At 38.4% G+C, this 13332-nt stretch overlaps 1 long non-coding RNA gene across 1 annotated transcript in view; it reads right to left on the bottom strand.

The window, feature by feature from the left end:
* Positions 1-12539, bottom strand: part of LOC100519499 — a 60457-nt gene extending 47918 nt beyond the window's left edge. Inside the window, exon 1 of the long non-coding RNA XR_304874.3 lies at positions 12220-12539. This is a non-coding gene — a long non-coding RNA (uncharacterized LOC100519499). The remainder of the gene's footprint in view (positions 1-12219) is intronic.

The raw sequence follows: 13332 nt of genomic DNA, 5'->3' as shown, positions 1-13332 counted from the left end.
CACATTCGATGCTGTTATTCTAGGTATAACAAACACAAGGTAATCACCTTTGGATTTTCAGCAGCAATTGAAAGTTAAGTGAAGGATGTAGTGGGTTGATATATATTTTTAGATATCCATGAAACCTAGTCCACCTAAAACGGAAGTCCCTTACTGAGTTTATTATTAACCTCTCTCTACAAAACTTCATTCCTTTTCTTGTCCCCTCTGACCTCAAACCTGTGCTCACTGACCACTAATCAACCAGAGGCAGGTGACTACTGCTGTGGTCAATAACATCATTAATGTACTAAAATTGCTACTCTGGGTATCATCATTAACTTACAAATGCAAGTTGTTTCTCCAGGGAAGGCTGATCTCACAAACCCCCCAGCTATGGACTCCCTGGCCAGAGAATTTAAACCAGAGACATCCTGATTCCCTAAACTAAATTAAGAAATGTCACGGAAATATCACAAGATGGTGATTAATCCAGCCTCTTTGTTCCAAAACACCCTCAACCCAAAGACCAGGGGGGCATGCATCTGAGACTTGTCTCCCTGCCTTCTCCTTGTTTGGCACCTGCAACACACCCTTACTTTGCTGCAAACTCCTGCTGCCAGAGTTTTGCTTTCTGCACCAAGGGCTTGGGGTTCAGTAACATCTGTGCTCTTAGACATGGAACCTAATTACCATCTTGTGGATTGTGGGGTCAGAGCAGCTTTAACCAGGGCACCTCCACCACCATGCTCTCTATTCCAGAAGAGCTAGTCCTATGGCTCTCTTCTGGGTCCCAAAGTTAAAATTTACTGTCTAAAGGTAAAGATGATGCCTTCAGAAGATGAAGCTCACTGCGCTCTCACCACTCTTGCATCTCCTTTGTGGGAGTATCTGGAAAAAAAGGTGGCTATACAACCTGAGCTTCTTCCTGGGCTGTGTACTTACAGTCTTTATGTCTCTCAACACTTTTGTACCCTCAGGTCACCTGGTGTGTGAGTGAATCTCTTGTCCCCTGGGGTTGGATTAACTGCAATTATTACTTGGTAGCAGAGTGTGGATAAAGCATGTACATTTTTACGTAATAAAAATAAATGTTACTCCTTTTATCGCACTGTATGTCATGTCACATTTAAGCTCATCCAGGTGATTAAGTCACTTACAACTAAAGCGTGGGCACCTTGAGTGTGACTGGTACTTAGGCAATCCCCAGAAACCAATTAAACCCAGATATTATCTCAATTTTGGAGGGAAATGGGTCATTAGACTATTCTTACCCCCCCCTCCCCATACTCCACGTCTGCCACCCTTCTGCACAGGAACGGTCGGTTGCTGTAAACAGAAATCCCATCACACCACTCGTCTGCTTAACCCACAAGGGGCTTCTCTTGAAATAAAATTCTAGTCCTGGGCCGTTCCCTCTGGAGCTCTGCGTCACTGCCCAGCCCTCTGTGGAGCTGCAAAGCTGGCCTTGCCTCTATGCCTGGTCGAGGGAGCTCCCACCTGCTGGTGTGACTAAATTTATGATGAGATTCAGCCCATCTCTCCTTCTAAGACTTTGGGATTCTTCTGTTAACATCCCACATAGTTGCAAATTCTTTCAGCTGTATGTCTCCCACAAGTTCAGTGACTGGATCTTCCATGCCTGCATTTTTTTTTTTAAATTTAAGATAGGAGTTTATTCCTCTCTCATAGAGAAGTCCAGAAAACACTGTTCCAGAGCTGCCTCTGCCTGCATTTAAATTGTTGGTGAAGATACTCTTTGTAACAAGGTTATCTATTCCACAGGAACATACTACACACACTGTGATCATTAGATTGGCTCAGTCTACAAGTTCAGGAGTCCATTTCTTGGAGTTTTGGGGAGGATCAAATGAGATGAAGTACTCCGAGTAGTTCCTTATGTTTGGTGGATGCTCAATAAATTAGGCATTGAGATTTATCCCCATCCTGAAATTCTTAAGTCTAATTTACCTTTGTAGATCTGTTCTTTATTTTTTTAAAAAAGCAATTTCTTTACTTTTTGTTTTGTTTTGTTTTCTTATGGATGGAAATTCTCAGGCTAGGGATCAAATTGGAGCTGCAGCTGCCAGTCTACGCCACAGCCACAGCAACACCAGATCCTTAACCCACTGAGTGAGGCCAGGGATCAAACCTCATCCTCACGGATACTAGTCAGGTTCTTAACCCACTGAGCCACAGTGGTAACTCTTAATCTGTCTCTATTTATCTTTAAAAATTATCAGGTTTTAGTTTCATATGTATTTTTTTTATATGTATTTTAAAAGAGACTATTCTTACCCCTATGATATATTTCTAGGTTTTAAATTTATTTAAGATCACTTTCTGGGTTTCTAAAGGATGATTTTAATATAACTTTTGTTTATTGTAAAATTTATATTTATTGGATTTTTGGAAAAGAAAAATCATGAAAGGGTGTGTGTTTTTATTTTGACATTCTCAGTGAATTGTTTAGGCTTTATACTGTTGAAAGCAGCATTGCCAAATTTGCATTTCTCTAAGATTTCCTAAGATTTTTTTCCCCTCCTAAGTGTGTATATGCTGTGTTTAACTCAAGTTCATGCTAATATTAACTTTCATTTTTTTTCTTCAGTCCTTTTGTCTCTGGCTCGGAATTCATTCCCTAAGCAAAAACAATCAGAATCCCCTTGTGACTGAAAAATAATAGATCCCCAAAGTCTTTTCAGCTCAGGGTCATTTGAGCTCCATTTTTGCCTAAGGAGAGCTTGGGTGCAGGGAACTTAGACTTTCCTCTGCTTGTTCTTCAAAGCACTTCACTCTTTCAGGCAGTGCAGAGCCCATGAATCACCCATAGCTAGAAGGCTCCACAATTTTTCAACCTGATAGGTTCTAGATGAATCTTTACTCCTGAATGCAAATGTTTTATATTTTGTTTCATGGCAACAAAAACTTGTTGTGGGCTCTGTGCCGTTGGATATTTTCAATCCTTTTGGTTGAATTAGACATTTATTCAATTTTTTCTTTTTCTTTTCTTTTTTTTTTTTTTTTGGTCTTGTCTTTTTAGGGCTGTACCCATGGCATATGGAGGTTCCCAGGACAGTGGTCTAATTGGAGCTGTGGCCGCAGGCCTACACCACAGCCACAGCAATGCCAGAGCCACAGCAATGCCAGATCCAAGCTGCATCTGAGACCTATACCACAGCTCACGGCAATGCCAGATCCTTGACCTGCTGAGCGAGGCCCAGCGATCGAACCTGCAACCTCATGGTTCCTACTTGGATTTGTTTCCCCTGCGCCACGATGGAAATTCCTATTCAATCATTTTGGTTGTCTCATATATTTGTTAAAATAGGGGAAGGGTTTTTTTTTTGTTTGTTTGTTTTTGTTTTGTTTTTTTGCTTTTTAGGTCCACAACTGAGGCATATGGAAATTCCCAGGCTAGGGGCCAATTAAGAGCTGCCCCTGCTGGCCTATACCACACCACAGCCAGAGCAACGCAGGATCCCAGCTGCTTCCATGACCTACACCACAGCTCATGGCAATGCCAGATCTTTAACCCACTGATCAAGTCCAGGATACAAGTTGGGTTCATTACTACTGCACCACCACAGGAACTCCAAGAAAGTTTTATTTAGGATCTTATATCTATACTTCCAATGACTTGCCTACCAGGTTGATTCTTGGTTCATCACCAGGCTTTGGGTGCCCTAAAACTGGGAGGGCATGCCATGCTTGCTGCTATTTTAAAGCAGACATATTTGTAATCACTTCCCACATGTAAGCTTCCCATTGCAAAGTTCCTGTTTAACATCAAAGATAGTTTCCCACTTTGTGACTCCTCAGCCCTATAGAGTGTGTTCTGCAAGAGTGTTGGGGATGGAGAGTCTGGTGTGGAGGGGATCTTTCGAGTTCTCTTCCTTACTGTTAACCCTTCCTGTAGCCCAGCAAGTGAGAGACAAGACAAAACACCAAACACTTCACTCACTGAATCTGATGTCCAGGGTGGAGGTTACTGTCAAATCTCAGGCATCAGTGTGTTGGTGGGCCACAGGCTGTGGCAGAATCCTGCTGACTTCACTCTCTGCAGCTACAGCCTCTATTATCAGCATGAGTAATTGGCCGTGTGAGTCAATGCTATGATTCCTAGAGTGCTAGGTTACAAAGAGCAGAAGTTATGCCTATCTTTACAATTAGTTCTGTAAATTAGAAGATAAGGCTTGCAAAGGTTCAAAAGCAGTTTGTAAATAATATGTGATAATGATGATGGCTTAATAATAAAGATAAGATGATTACGTGAAGAACTGAAGTCAATTCAAGAAAGCTATTTGTCACGTGGAACTCCTAAAATGACACTTACAGTTTATTTCTTTGTATCAAGAAAAATCACAGGAATATTTTTCTGATAAAGTTATACTGTGACATATATCCCAATTACTAATAAATCCTGTGGCAATTTTTTTCTGAAGAATTAGCACTCAAATACCACCCATGATAATATGGTAGGTCTCTAAATGGGCAGGAAAATAACCAAAGCACTTTAACCCTCTGGCTTAGGATAGCAATAAAAACTTATCATAGCTGAGCAATTATGCTTAGAGAAAATATGTAACAACAATATTTCTAAGCTGCAAGGAACTTAAGAAATTTCTTTTTTCTTTTTTTTTTGTCTTTTTGCCTTTTCTAGGGCTGCTCCCTCAGCATACGGAGGTTCCCAGATTAGGGGTCTAATCGGAACTGTAGATGCTAGCCTACACCAGAGCCACAACGCAGGATCCGAGCTGAGTATGCAACCTACACCACAGCTCATGGCAACCCCAGATCCTTAACCCACTGAGCAAGGCCAGGGACCGAACCCACAACCTCATGGTTCCTAGTCGGAGTCATTAACCACTATGCCACAATGGGAACTCCCAAGAAATTTCATTAGGAGTTCCCAATGTGGCTCAGTGGTAATGAACCCAACTAGTATCCGTGAGGATACAGGTTTGATCCCTGGCCTTGCTCAGTGGGTTAAGGATCCAGCATTGCCGTGAGCTGTGGTATAGGTCACAGACACAACTTGGATCCTGCCTTGCTGTGGCTGTGGTGTAGGCCAGTAGCTGCAGCTCTGATTTGACCCCTGGCCTGGGAACCTCCATATGCTGAGGGTGTGGCCCTAAAAAGACAGACAGAAAGACAGACAGACAGACAGACAAAAAGAAAGGGAATTCATTAGACAACGATCTCACTCATCCTTGGAACTATGTATACCATTTCTCAAACTCGACAGGTTAAACACTGAATTCCTGCTTTATCTCACTTACAACTTCCATTCACAGAACTTCCTTTCTCATTTGATAATAGCTGCTGGTTGCTTCAGACAAAATTCTTAATGTCATCCTTGACTCTTCTCTTTCCTTCACACTCCATATCTTCTTCCATCAAGAAATCCTGTTGGATTTATCTTGAAAGTATATTTTGAATTCCATCACTTCTATTGCAACCACCCTGAAGTGAGGCACTTTTAGGTCTTGTCAGGTTTAATGAACTAGGCTCCTAACTGATCTCTTACATTCTTCCCTTGCTTTTCTTAAGTCTCTTTTTAAAACAGCATTAGAAAAATCATCATATTACATTTATCAGCTCAAAGTTCTATTATAACTTCTCATTCTACTCAGGCAAAAAACTACCATCCTTATATCAGCCTCTTAGAAGACTTTATGTAGTCTGGTTCCCTTTTGTCTGTGATTTTCTCTCCTACTTCTCTTCCCCTCACTCACTGCATTCCATGTACACCCCATTTACATCAATGGGTATATCATACAGACAGAAAGTCAAGAAAACAGCAACCTTTTTTTTTTTTTTTTTTGTATTTTTTTCTACCTTTTCTAAGGCCTCTCCCAGGGCATATGGAGGTTCCCAGGCTAGGGGTCTAGTAGGAGCTGTAGCCTCCAGCCTTTGACAGAGTGACAGCAACGTGGGATCCAAGCCGCATCTGCGACCTACACCATAGCTCATGGCAACGCCAGGTCCTTAACCCACTGAGCAAGCCCAGGGGAGTGAACCCGCAACCTCATGGTTCCTAGTCGGATTTGCTAACCACTGCGCCATGATGGGAACTCCCAAAAACAGCAACCTTAAATAAAATACTAGACTATATGGCCTTGATAGAATTGTACAGGTCATTCCATCCAAATGCAGCAGAATACACATTCTTCTCAAGTGCCCATTGAACTTTCTCAAGGATAGACCATATGCTGGGACATAAAACAATACATTTAAGAAGACTGAAATCCTACCATGCATATTTTCTTTTCTTTTCTTTTTTTTTTGTCTTTTTGCCACTTCTAGGCTGCTCCTGCGGCATAAGGAGGTTCCCAGGCTAGGGGTCGAATTGGAGCTATAGCCACCATCCTACACTACAGTCACAGCAACATGGGATCTGAGCCACGTCTAGACCACAGCTCATGGCAACACCAGATCCTTAACCCACTGAGCAAGGCCATGGATTGAACTTGCAACCTCATGGTTCCTAGTCGGATTTATTAACCACTGCGCCACCAAGGGAACTCCTAGGCATATTTTCTGATCACAATAGTATGAACTTAGAAGTCAACTACAAGAAGAAAACTGGAAAAATTACAAATATGTGAAGACTGAACAACATTCTATTAAACAACTACTAGGTCAATGAACATATTACAGGAGAAATAAAAAATTAAAGGCAAATGAAAATGAATATACAACATACTAAAATCTATGGGTATAGCAAAAGCAGTATAAGTGGTAAGTTTATAGCAATATAAGCCTACCTCAAGAAACTAGAAAAATTTCAAATAAATACCTAAAAGAACTAGAAAAGTCAGAAAAAGTGAAGCCCAAAGTCAGTAGAAGCACAGGAATAAATAGATATCAGAGGTGAAATAAACAGAGATTAAAAAGATAAAGATCAATGAAACTAAGAAATATGAAAAGATAAATAAAATTGACAAATCTTTAGCTAGACTCATCAAGAAAAAAAGAGAAGGATATGGTAAAATCAGAAATGAAAGAGGAAATAACAGTGGATAGCAGAGAAATATAAAGGATTAAGACTATTATGAACAGCTATGTGTCAACAAATTAGACAACCTGGAAGAAATGGACAAATTCTTAGACTCTTACACCCTCCCAAGACTGAATCATGAAGAAATAGAAAATATGAATAGAATGATCACTAGTACAGAGATTGAAACAGTAATCAAAAATCTCCCAAAAACAAAAGTCCAGGACCAGAAGTTTTCACAGATGAATTCTACCAAACATTCAAAGAAGATTTAAAACCTTTCCTTCTCAAACTGTTTTAAAAAATTGGAGAGAAGAGGACATGTCCTCTCATTTGTGAGGCTAACATCACACTGATTATCAAAACCAAAGACAACACAAAAAGGAAAATTAAAGGTTGATGTATCTGATGAACATAGATGCAAAAATCTGAATTATTATTATTATTAGCAAACTGAATACAAAAATACATTAAAAGGATAATACACCATGATCAAGTGGGATTTATTCCAGTGGTTCCACAACCACAAATCAATAATTGTAATATACTACATTAACATAATGAAGGATAAAAACTATATGATCTTCTAAATAGATACAAAAAAAGCATTAGACAAGATTCAACGCTCATTTACAATAAAATCTCTCAATAAAGTGCTTATAAAAGGAATATACTTTAACACATTAAAGGCAAAATATGACAAACCCATGGCTAACATCATACTAAGCAGTGAAAAATTGAAAGCTATCCCTTTAAAATCAGAAACAAGACAAGGATTTCACCTTTTACTACTCTTATTCGACATAGTATTAGAAGTCCTAGCCAGAGAAATTAGGCAAGAAAAAGAAAAAAAGAGTCCAAATTATAAAGGAAGAAGTAAAAGTGTCACTATTTGCAGAAGAAATAATTTTATGTATGGAAAACCTTAAATGCCCAACCAAAAACTAGTAAAAATAATAAAAAAATAAAGTTTCAGAATACAAAATCAACACATAAACTGTTGCATTTCTATGTGCTAAGAAAGAGCTAGCAGAAAGAGAAATTAAGAAAAAAATTCCATTTACAATCATAAAAGAATAAAATACCAAGGAATAAATCTAACCAAGGAGGTAAGAGACCTGTACACTGAAAACTAGAAGACATTTTTGAAAGAAATTGAAGAAGATACAAATAGGTGGAAAGACATTCCATGCTCATGAATTGGAACAATTTACATTGCTAAAGTATCCATATTACCTCAAGCAATCTGCAGATTCAATGCAATCCCTATAAAAATCCAAAGGACATTTTCACAGAAATAGAATTGAAAAATCTAAAAATTTATGGAATTATAAAAAATCCTGAATAGCCAGAGCAATCCTGAATCAAAAAGAACGAACTTGGAAGTATCACATTCCCTGATTTCAGACTATATCACTAAGCTATAATACATGGCATGGTAGTGGCAGAAATATACATAGATCAAGAGAACAGAATAGAGAGCCCAGAAATAAACCCACATGTATCTAGACAATTAGTCTATGACAAAGAGAAAAATTTGCCATTTTTTGGAGAAAAAACAGTTCTTCCATAAATGGTGTTGGGAAAACCAGAGAGCCACATGCAGGAAAATCAAACTAGACCACTGTCTCACAATATACAAAAAATTAACTCAAAATGGATTAAAAACTTGAAGCTAAGACCTGAAAACATAAAACTCATAGAAAAGACCTTTGGCAATCCTCTCTTTGACACCAGTCTTAGCAATATCTTTCTAGACTTATCCCCTCAGGCAAGGGAAACAAAGGCAAGAATAAACAAATGGGACTACATCAAACTAAAAGGCTTTTGCACAGCAAGAAAACCATCAACAACAACAAAAATTTACTGAATGGGAGAATATATTTTTAAACAATATATCTGATAAAGGATTCATATCCAAAATACGTACAAACTCATACAACTCAACAACTAAAAATACAACTCAATGCAGAGACACTGAATAGATGTTTTTCTGAAGAAGACATGCAGATAGCCAACAGACAAGTGAAAAGGTTTTAAACATCACTAATCATCAGGGAAATGCAAATAAGAACAATAATGAGATAGTTTCTACCCCCTATCAGAATGGCTGCTGTCAAAAAGACAAGGAATAATAAATGTTGGATGTAGAGACAAGGGAATTCTCATTCACTATTGGTGGGAACGTAAAGTAGTGCAGCCACTGTGGAGAACCGTATGGAGGTTCCTCAAGAAATTAAGAATAGAACTATCATCAGTTCCAGTTATCCCACTTTTGGGTATTTATGCAAAAAATATAAAAACACTAATTCAAAAATATATATGCATTTTCATGTTCAACACATTATTTCCAATAGCCAGGACATGGATACAACCTAAGCATTCATCAAGAGATGAATAAAAAAGTGAGATTGTGTGTGTGTGTGTGTGTGTGTCTGTCTGTATACACATACACAAGAGAATATTACTCAGCCATAAAGAGGATGAAATAATACCATTTGTTATAGCATGGATGGACACTTCTCTGATGGAGGAAGACAAATACTCTATGATTTCACTGATGTGTGGAATGTAAATAAACAAACAAAAACTCCAAAATAAATAAACAAACCAAGCCAAAGAAACACAAATGCATAAATACAGAGAATAGAGTAGTGATTACCAAAGGGAGAGGGGAGCGGGAAGGGCTTAAGCGGGTAAAAGGGTAAAGGAGGTCAATTGTATGATGACAGATGAAAACTAAGTTTACCATGGTGAGCACACTGCAGGGTACATAGAAGAAACATGATGTTGTACACATGAAACATATAATGCTATAAACCAATGTTACCTCAATAAAAATAAATCTAAAAAAGTAGGATGATAACACTTCTAGGAAAAAAGAACCTAGAAGATATCTTTGCAATTTGGGAATCAAAGGAGACTTTATATAGCACACAAAAATTAATAACCATACATAATATAGGTAATTAGACGTCACCAAAATGAAAACTAGTACTCATCAAACTACCCCCATAAGAGAATGAAGGGCAATCCACAGAGTGGGAAAGCATATATTCATGATATATACCTGACACAGGACTTGCAGCTGCAATATATACTTATAAAAATTCCTCTAACTCAGTAATCAAAAAAAAAAAACACCGTAATTTTTAAAAAAATGAGCCAAATATTTGAATAGATGTTAAATAAAGGAAGATACACAGATGACCAGTAAGTCCGTGGGAAATTGCTAAGCGGAGTTAGTCATCAGGTCAACCCAATAAAGTCAAAACAAGACAGCATTCACCAACCACCAGAATAACGCAAATTACAAGGGCTGACCACCTGAAAATGAGCAGGGATGTGAAATAACTGAAGTGAGGAAGATCATGTGATGTGTTCACTTTGGAAAGGCTCTGATAGTGTTTTGGAAAACTGAAATTATTAGTACATGACGACTCAGCAATGCTACTCCTAGGTGTTTACACAAGAGGCTGCAAACGAAGGTCCAGAGAAAGATGCATGTAAGAATGTCCACAGCAGACTTGTTTTTAAAAGCCCCAAATGGGTTGTTGAGTGTCCATCAGCAAAAGATGGATAAACAAATTGTGGTGCATTCATGCGATGGATACCATTGTGGATACCCACAAGTGAAAAAGCTGACTTACTGATTCAAGCGAAAACATGAATTAATCTAAAAAAAAAAAAAAAGCATGTTCATGTACTGTACAGAGAAGAAGAATGTTTGCCCCTAGGGGTGGGGGGAGACTGACTGGGCAGGGGTGAAAGCCTTTTAAGATCTTGGATGAGGGATACATTCTCCATCTTGACAGGGGCTTGGATTACACCAAGGTATGTATTTATCAGAACACATCAAATGGTACACTAAAGATTTGTGCATTTCCCTGAACATGAATGTTACCTCAAGGAAAAAGAAAAACAACTCTTACTAGTTAAACCTAAGTTAACACTATGTTTCCCTGAGTGTTTAGGGGTACAGTTTAAACACTATAAATTGAGATCTGCAAATTTATTTTTAATTTTTTTATAAGTTCCTGGGCTAGGGGTTGAATCTGAGCTGCACCTGCGACCTACACCATACCTTGAGGCAAAGCCTAATCCTTAGCCCGCTGAGCAAGGCCAAGGATCAGATTTGCATCCTCCTGGGTACTTTGTCTGGTTCTTAACCAAATGTGCAACAACAAGAACTTTGAGATCTGCAATTTTAAAATGCATCATGAAAGTAAAGATAAACTTGTGGATAGATATATAGATACTGGATAATATATAAAGAACCAATATAGGAAAATGTTCATTGTGGAATCTGCAGGGATCTGTATGGTAGGTATTTGGGTTTTCTCAGTGTAATTATTTCTTTTTTCCTATATGTTTGAAAATGTTCATAATAAAGAGTCTTTGCTGCTAAATCCTAGATAAAATGACTTGGGCTTGTAGACAAGAAAAACAGCATTTTGTGTGTGTTTGTATAGATTAATTATGACTATTGAATCCCAGAAAATTTTTGTTTTTATTGTTGATAATGTAATTACTACTCAGTCTCAACAGAGAATTGTTCTGTGAGCCCAGGTGGATTTTCTGGGCTTATTATACAATAGGCCATCAATATCAGTGTGATCCAATCTGAATTTTGAGGCATATCCCATGGCATTTTACCTCAGAATGCTGGTTGAATAACTAGAACAAAATTATGTTGGTTACAGATTTATGTTATGAGAGTTAGCTTACAAAAAGCCTTTAAAATACTCAGAAGGAGATGTTTTTCTGCTTTCAGTCTAAATTAAAAATAAATAAATCATTACTTAACTGTGTTCCTCAGAAATATTTCTCTTGAAATTATTTCTTGCCTTCACCAAAATACAGCACCATCTTTCAACACTAGTAAAGTCGGAGAACAGAGAGAAATCTTGTGTTTCCATTTAATTTGCTTAATTCCACCTTGGAATTAAATGAAAAAATACATATCTTCTAATTTGGGGAAAAAAACAAAACAAAACACCTAGCACAAAGAAACCAATCATAGCAAAGGAGGAGAAAAATATTCGGAGGGACTGTTCTACAAAGTGTAGTTTTCTTCTTTTAAGCTGGATTTCTTTTACTTAAAAAATATCTCCAGGAAAGAACAGTATGTGGAATCTGATAGTTATGGTGATAAAGTATAATACTGGTCAGTAAGGGCTAATAAAAAAGGAGTTTCATTTTGAGATGAAAAGCATGAGGATTTTATAAAGACTTACCAGAATTATTTCTGTCCCTGGCAGAGGCTAGGCAGAAACCCATGAGCCTGATCAGACAGAGGCTGCAGTGTCTCAGGGTCAAGACAGGACAGGTTGTGTCCGTTAATAAATATTTCACTGCACTCTATCTACCAGACCATGGAAACTCAGGCGTTTCCTGATGCCACTTCATAAACCAAAGTTTAGTAATCTCCCAGCAGGGAGTTTTCATTAGAATTTGTCCAAGGAGAATCTGTATTCCTAAGGGGTGGGGGGGAACCTTCTGAAGTCTGAAGAAGGAAACAGGAAATGGTATGAATGAAATTCAGTTATCGACTTTTCCTATCACACCCTCTGCAAACACCACCCATATATACAGCTCTGAGCCAGCAGAGCCGGCCCGAGGCTGACACGCACCAGAGCTGCAACTGGTAGTTTACGAGTGACGTGACTGAACACAGGTCAATTTCTATAGCCTCTTTTAAGGATAAGCCAGGCTGAACATACAGGAGTTTGGTAAACAATTAACTTTCCAACCACTGTTTATCTTGGGACTTTACAGATAGCTGTCAGCTTGCCTTGCTATTTATTGCTCTTTTGAGTAGCCCTTTTGCTGTTTATTTCATCAGGAGGTCTCATTCCTTTATTTTCTCTTATTTGATATACTTTTTTTTTAACTTTAAAAGCATGAATGAATAAATTAATGCAGGAATAAGAGCAACGCTTCTGGGAAGACTACAGCAACATTTAAGTATTCCCACAATGAGGTCTTTGGGTGGAGGGAGTTATTCTAAGAGACACTAGAGTTTATATGTCCTGTGAATGAAAGTCTGTGATCTCTCTCAAAATGCGAGGAATAGGGAGTTCCCACTGTGGTTCATTGATAACAAACCCGACTAGTATCCATGAGAATGCTGGTTCAATTCCTGGTCTTGCTCGGTGGGTTAAGGATCCGGCATTGCTGTGAGCTGTAGGTCTGTGGTATAGGCCAGCAGCTGCAGTTCTGATTTAACCTCTAGCCTGGGAACTTCCATATGCCACAGGTGTGGCCCTAAGAAAGAAAAAAAAATGTCAAGAGTACCATACAGATGTCTGAGAAGGCAAGGGCAACTCAGGGCCCTCCCACAAACCACG

This window comes from Sus scrofa, chromosome 8 (assembly GCF_000003025.6).
Source record: "Sus scrofa isolate TJ Tabasco breed Duroc chromosome 8, Sscrofa11.1, whole genome shotgun sequence".
NCBI classification, from domain to species: Eukaryota; Metazoa; Chordata; class Mammalia; order Artiodactyla; family Suidae; genus Sus; species Sus scrofa.
The sequence above is the reverse complement of the archived record's forward strand: the minus strand, read 5'-3'. Positions and strand labels throughout refer to the sequence as shown.